Source organism: Sarcophilus harrisii, chromosome 1, assembly GCF_902635505.1.
Source record: "Sarcophilus harrisii chromosome 1, mSarHar1.11, whole genome shotgun sequence".
NCBI classification, from domain to species: Eukaryota; Metazoa; Chordata; class Mammalia; order Dasyuromorphia; family Dasyuridae; genus Sarcophilus; species Sarcophilus harrisii.
Genome location: NC_045426.1, coordinates 614,612,389 through 614,618,726, shown reverse-complemented (window position 1 = coordinate 614,618,726; position 6,338 = coordinate 614,612,389). Strand labels below are relative to the sequence as shown.

Sequence of the window (6,338 nt, the reverse complement as noted above, 5' to 3'; positions counted from 1 at the left end):
TCTTTGGAGTTAACACGTTTGGGAGATTTCAGGCTTTAATAGGAGATATCTGAATTGGACACCTCCCTTGAGGCTCTTGGGAGAAGCAGCATAAATAACCAGGAGCCACTCCAGAGTTTTTCCTTGGGAACGTTCTCAGGGTTAGTAGTCTAAGCCGGTTTGGTGTGGAGCTGTGGGTCCACTTGTCAGGAATCTACGGATCTCCTTCATTCAGGCTGTTCACTACGCTACCCGGTATTGGCCATGACGACCTTGGGGCCCAGCAGTCAGACTGTGACTGAATATGTTGTTCAGTTCCAAAGAACAACCTCAAAGGTACAATATCGTGGCTTTTAATGCCGCTGACAAAGTCAACTTCTCCACTTGGCATCAGGCCAAGATGAAACGGGATCTGAGCAGCAAGAAGCTCTATCAGGAGGAAGAGATGCCAGAATCTGGGGCTGGCAGTGAGTTTAATCGGAAGCTCCGGGATGAGGCCAGGAGCAAGCATGGCCTTCTCAAAACCTTCAAGGCTGAAGACCAGCCCTGGCTACTCAAAGTCAATGGCAAAACAGGCAGAAGGTTCAAGGGAATGAAGAGGGGTGGGTGGACAGAAAACGCCTCGTACATCTTCATCCAGTGCCCGGCGGGGTCTTGAACTTCCCCGTGACAGCTGGTACAACTTCACTCCTCTGGCGCGGCACCGGACACTCACGGCCGAGGAGGCTGAGGAGGAATGGGAAAAGAGGAACAAAGTCCTGAACCACTTCAGCATCATGCAACAGCGGCGGCTGAAGGATCAGGACCACAGTGAGGATGAAGATGAGCATAAAGAGAAGAGCCGGAAGAAGCCCAGTGAGCTCCGCATCCACGACCTGGAGATGAGCTCTGATGACAGCAATAGCAGTGGGGAGGAAGGAGAAGGTCCCCAAGAGCAAGAAGAAGGCAGGTCCCTCCAGGGGGGGCAAGAAGAAGAAAAAGGGCTCTGATGATGAGGCCTTTGAGGACAGCGATGATGGGGACTTTGAGGGCCATGAGGTGGACTACATGTCAGATGGCTCCAGCAGTTCTGAGGAGGAGGCAGTAGGGAAGCCAAGTGGTCCAGCAGGAGGAGGATGGCCCTAAAGGTATTGATGAGGAAAGTGAAAGCAGTGAGGAGAGTCAGTTGGAGAAGCCCCCCGAGGAGGAGGAGAAGAAGGAAGAAGATAAGAAGGCCCCCAACCCGCAGAAGAGGAGGAGGAAAGGAGACAGGAGCGAGGATCAGACAACCTCCGAGGAGACGACATCGACAACAGGTGACCTCGGTCCTCTTCATGACAGAAGAAGACCCCAAAGAGGGGCGGAAGGCCTCAGGCAGCAGCTCCAGGGGCAACAGCCGCCGAGCACTCCCAGCTTGGACAGGCAGCACGTCCTCCACCCCCGGGCAGCCTCAGCAAGCTGGGGCAAGGGAAGCCCGCAGACAGAACCCAGTATACTCCCCGCCAAGCGCCTGAGGCTGGATGCGGGCCCCAACATCCTGGAAATCCACCCCAGCCTCAGTCCGGCAAGTCCATGTCCAGCAGTGATGATGTGCAGGTGATGAATGCAAATGCGCTACCTGATCCAAAAGCCCATGACCCAAGGACCTGATGAAGAAGTTCCAGACCAAAATACAGGGCCAGCAGCCACCAGACAGTCAACATGCTGGCCCAGATCTTGAAAACGCCTCAAACCGGAGCGCAAGATGATCGATGACAAGATGACTTCTTCCTTAGAAGAAGGCCGCACACAGCAGGGGCAATAAAAGCTGCTAGGCCTTTTCTCCAACTCTGTGTGACTTTGGAGGTTGTGGGTTTGGGAGCCTGTAATGGGCTGAAGCTTAGATTCCAACACTAGATTCCAACAAGTAAACATCTTAAACTCGGTATGTCCAAAACTGAATTCATTATCTTTTCTCCATGCTCTTCTTTCTCCCTTCTTCTTCCCCTCTCCCTTCAACTCCCTCCCAACTCAGAAGTCACTTGGATCCCTTACTATCTTTCACCTCTCAGAGCCAACCGTTAAATCTGCCGACTTCATTGCACATCCTTGAATATCTCTCCTCCTCTCCTGACAGAACCATCCCTCTAATACACTCTCATCCATCCCTTGATTACTGAAAAGCTGTGAAAGAGATGAGGTGAATCTTTGAAACAGTTGTGAATATGGAGTGCTTCATCTATTTAAAGTTTGAGTAGGCTTGAAGGACTTTAAGCATTAAGTTGTTGTTTTGTCTGGGGTGACAAAGATACTGCAAGGCACTATTGAAAGACTGGTGTCCGAAGACTGAATTTGTACCTGAAAAGAAGAAAAGTTTAATCCATCAGCCCTCCAAGGGCCCTTGGGGCGGGAGGATAATTTAAGTTTATTTTGAATTCTCTCTCACAGAGGAGAGGGACTATTTGGAGGTGCAGCTAGAAGGGTGGAAGGAGAAACCTTCCAGCTGCAGGAGTAGTTTCAACTGATCAAAATACCTTTAGCAGATGCCAATGGGGAGCCCACCCCTACATCAGGGAAGTATGTGGGATCGAGAGAGTGAAGATGGTGACTTCTTTTCCTTTCCCTCCCACGGGTCCTGACTGCACAGGACAGGGACCAAGAAAGAAACTGCTATTTGTGAAATTCATTATTTTAAATATGATGGCGAAAGTGGTTTTATATTTTTGGGAATTTAGAGCTGTGTTTGGGATTTTAAGTTAAAATATAGGTTATTAAAACAAAATCCTGGTAGTTTACCTTAGGTGAGGTTGAGGTTGTATCTCCCTACTTAGATGGTGTGTTGTTTAGAGGTACAATTTATAACTGGTTATACTAAAATTTCTCATCTCTGTTGGGATGTATAAGTTTTATGAAATTTGGTTCAGTTATTTGCAACCTTGAAGTTTAAGTTTAAATTTTTTTCTTTGACTTAAAGATGAGAACAAGAAAGATTGATTTCAAAAGCAATTAATAGTTTAAATGGAGTATCTATATTGGTTTTGGGAGTGTTTAACATATGTTGAGAAGGTTTAACAAGTAAGCTTTGGAAGGAGAGAATGAAAAAGATGATTGAGAGATAAAAGTTTCAGGAAAAATAGCTTCCAGAAATGGGAAGAAAAGGACAATTCTAGTGAATCTGCAGTTTGCCAATGGAAAAGGAGAATATCCCATGAGTTGGGCCTATTTGAGTGGCAGCTTGGATCCTAGGAATGGTCACCCAAAAAAGTTATGTGAAAGTTAGGGTCGGAAGCATGGTGGAATAAGGGGGGTGGCACGTGAGAGGGACCTTGTAGGTGATCTAACCCTTCCCCATTAAGTATGTGGTACAAATACTTTGTGGTTTGATATCAATTGTTTTACTGTTTAAAGGAACAGCCTAATTTTATATAATGTTATAAAAAATTTTTCTTTTTTATTTTCAGGTCAGTAGCTCTCTAAGAAGTTTTTGGAACTGTAATATCTGAAAGGATTTATTTCTACTAAGATCCATCTGTCTAAAAGAAATTATTTAATGCTTATTTACATAATAGTTCTTTGTTTAAGGAAGACAATAAAATATTGGAGCAGGATTTTATCTGATTGTAATTTGATAGGTTATTTCAAAATGAAGAGAGTATTAATGTTAAATTGAAAGATCTAAAGTTTCTTTTATGTGGAAACGGATGGAACATGCAATTTAAATTTTTTCTTTGTATTTGAGTATTTTAAAGGCAAAATGTCTGTGTAATGTTAAACTTAGAACTATCTAAGCTGTATAAGCTGGAATTTTCAGGATTAACCTTTACTGTGATTCTGAACTAGATTCATCTAGCTTGATTAATGATAATTGCTATAGGAGATAAAATCTTTGGGACTGCTTCTAATATTTGCTTGGGAATTTAATTCAGGTGTGACTGCATAGGTCATAAGGTGGAATTTAAAGCTTAAAACAGTTATAAGTAAAACTGCCTTAAATAGATATCTTAATTTGGGGCCAGACTTTGTTGCTGCTATTTATCTTTAACTTTTTACTTCCTGGGTGAGTTTCTTTAGCTAAAAGTTTATACCAATTAAGACTTACTCCCACCTTGCTTTTTGAAAAAGAGGAAGCTGGGAAGTCCTGATTAGGCTAAGGTTTAGGCCTAGAGCCTTTTAACTGTATGTTGATGGAAAGGCAGGGCTATCTTGAACCCAATCCTAGATCCCTGACTTCTTATCAAAGATCATATTGTCTTAGATGCTTTTTCATGTTTTGCATGATCATAGTTGTGGGAATAGGGGAGACTATATTTGAAAGAAGAACTTTGACACCAAAAATTTCCATTAATTAAATACGCGGAGAAAATGAATGAAGGGAATTCACTCCAGGTGAAGGAAGAGATTTATAGATCAGCTGCCCATGTTGCATTGCTGATCCTTTGCCTTCTGACTAGTGGCTTTCCTTTCTAAAGTATTAATCTGGTCCAAAGGATGTGATCTTGTACAAGGTGCTGACCACTCTTGGTAAAGAGTAGGAAGCTCACCTTTGAGGCAGTGTTATAGTAAGTGTCCACAAGTAAGAACAATATTAAATTTTTAACATCTACTGGTCATCCTGCCATTTAGGGAGGGGGGGGGGTAAGAGGTGAAAATTGAACAAGTTTGGCAATTGTTAATGCTGTAGTTACCATGTATATATCCTGTAAATAAAAGGCTATTAAATAAAAAAAAAAAAAAAAAGAAACAATATTAAATCAGAGGGTGGAAATAGCTGCCAGATTCCAAAATGTGATAATCTTAATCCGCTCCTGTCCTTGAATAGAACCACTCCTGCAGAGAATATTGTTTCAAGTTGATGATTTCAAAGAAGTAAGGATTCAATCCAATGCCTGGGGAGTAAATTGGAAGATGGATTCTAATGGTAGATGGAAATTCTTTTGAGGCAGGAAATAATTGAGATGAGAAGCCAGGGGCTGTAGACCAGAGATTTCTTTAATGGCCTTGATACCTGTACTTTCTGTCTATCCTCTCCCAGTTTTGAAGGAAAAGAAGCCTCGACTCTGGAACAGTTGGAACTAAAGAACGATGGTTCTACCTGATGGCAGAGGTACTGACCAAAGCAAGTATGTATCCTTCAGCAGCTACCAGACAGTCACTGGATGTCCAAAACCTGTGTGATGCTGTGCTGAAAGGTATGTTTCCCTATATATCATGCTGACAACTGTGAGCTGTCTCGTTGTTGAAGGACAAAAGGCCCTCAATGCCAGTCCAAAGGACTTCCAGCAGAGAACTAGACTTAGTTTTCATCCTGTGATCAGTCACTTATTCAAATGATCCTTAAGACTTTTGCTGCTTGGAAAGGCAAAAGAGAACTTTGAAAGAGTAAAATTGAAATTTGGTAGGAGCTACTTCAATATCAGACTATGAAAGAGGGCAGAGGAATGATTCCCTAAATTAGCTACAAAGTCAATAATAATAATTATTATCATTATTATTATAATAAAAATTTAACAATAATCATACCCATAAATATACAGATATGAATTTTAAAATTACTTTATATATGCAAGATTTGGGGTCACCCAGATTTCTCTCTTGAATCAATCAGATGTATGAACTGTATGTGAACCAGGCCTAGATCTCTATGGAACGTTCAATCAATCACCCCACTTCACTTAAAGTAACTACCTTAACCAGGTGGGAACATTTCTATTAAACCAGTCAATCACTCAAAAGACATTGGACTAGGTTAAAGAGGTCTTGAAAGCCACTGAATGAAATAATACAAAGCTCCCCAGATACTGGTATTAGCTAAGGAAAAATCTGTAAAATCCCAAAAGATCTTTCTATAAAACAGCAAACGAATTCAGAATCCCAGAGTTCCAATAAACAGGAGAGAGCTATTCTAGTCAAGCCTAGAATATATACATATTGATCCTGATAAATATATATATTTGGGATTGAAGGGATTTAAACCCACGTCTTTTCCTCTACTCTGTCCTGATTAAAGGAGGACCTTATGAACTTCAGAGAAGATCTAGGCTTCCCATCTTAGTAGGGTCCATAAAATAATAGTGAATAAAGGAAGAGGCTATATTGTGAGCCAATAGTAGATCAGACACAATGAAGAAAGGCTTCATCCTGTCAGTTCTGCCTTTGTGCTAAGATGCCATTTGCATGTTCCCTCTTCTCAGTTCTGACACTGTCACCACCCTGGTTCAGACTAGACTTTCATCACTTCTCATTGAGATCACTCTCGACTGCCTTTTGATGGTCTCTAACTCAAATCTTTCCCTAATTCAATCTATCTTACATTCAGTTATTAAAAGTGATCTTCCTAAAGCACAGGTTTGACTGTCAAGCTTCCTTCTCAATAAATTCCCTAAGGTGGCTTGCTATTGCCT

The 6,338-nt window shown here is 42.0% G+C and overlaps 1 pseudogene; it reads left to right on the top strand.

Moving 5' to 3' along the window:
* The first annotated feature begins 243 nt into the window (after positions 1-243).
* Positions 244-1,762, top strand: LOC100923327 (annotated as a pseudogene).
* The last annotated feature ends 4,576 nt before the right edge of the window (positions 1,763-6,338 follow it).